Genomic DNA, 1,018 nt, shown 5'->3' on the forward strand with positions numbered 1-1,018 from the left:
TCCACGATTGACCTCGCGTTAGCAAACACCGGTCGATCGGCGGTCGCTGCATGTCCTTTCTGTCATACACCGTGGATAGCTGCCCACTGTTGTAGCTCCGCATTATAGCACCACCAAACAACTCAGTTATTTTTTCCACATCCAGCTGTAACTCCGATTCTGTGCGAGCATTTGCGAGAGACCGGGAGGTGAAAGGAGAGAGAGTCCCTCGCTGTGCATTTGCAGCTGGCGCGGCAGCTAGCTAGGTAGCCGGCTAGCTGTCAGGCAGGACCGAGGTCATCAGAGCACTGTCGCTAATATGATAAAACAAGCAGATATTTGAAGTTTACACACCTACATTCTCGCCTGAAAATATCTTAAAAGTTGATTTTGTGACCTAGAAACACTAATAAAAGACATATAAAACGAAGTGGTGGCCGCCATTGTTTAACTCGGCAGAGGTGTGCTATGAATTGTGGGATATGGAGTTTTCCACCAAGCATAGAAGCCATTGTGTTTACCGTAACTATTCAATGGTTCGCGCAACCTTAAAACCTCCAATGGTTCCTGAAAGCAGCGAGGCTGTGCGCGCCATTGATATTGTCATCATTACGGTATCCAAATAAGGGTAGACAGGCTGTACCACACCCGGCATACCACTAGAGAGAGCCAACACACCACAAATGAAGTTTGAAATTTGTTTCAATGGGACCAAAAGATGGCGCCAACACACCACAAATGAAGTCTGTTTATTTGGCGCCAAAAGATGAATTGGCCTAAATTTGCACTAAAATATTAATATTTAAAAACTATAAAAGTCATAAACACCAAAAGTCATGACATAATAGTCCAGCTCCAGCCACACAAAATGATCTAACATATGTAACCCTAATGTCAAAACTGTTCGGCAGAGGAGCGCGGGAAAATTTTCACTAAAATATTAATATTTAAAAAACTATAAAATTCATAAACACCAAAAGTCATAGCACACCATTCCAGATCCGGCCGCACAAAATGAGGTAACATATATGAAGCTTGT

Source organism: Oreochromis aureus, linkage group 3 (assembly GCF_013358895.1).
Source record: "Oreochromis aureus strain Israel breed Guangdong linkage group 3, ZZ_aureus, whole genome shotgun sequence".
Taxonomy (NCBI): Eukaryota; Metazoa; Chordata; class Actinopteri; order Cichliformes; family Cichlidae; genus Oreochromis; species Oreochromis aureus.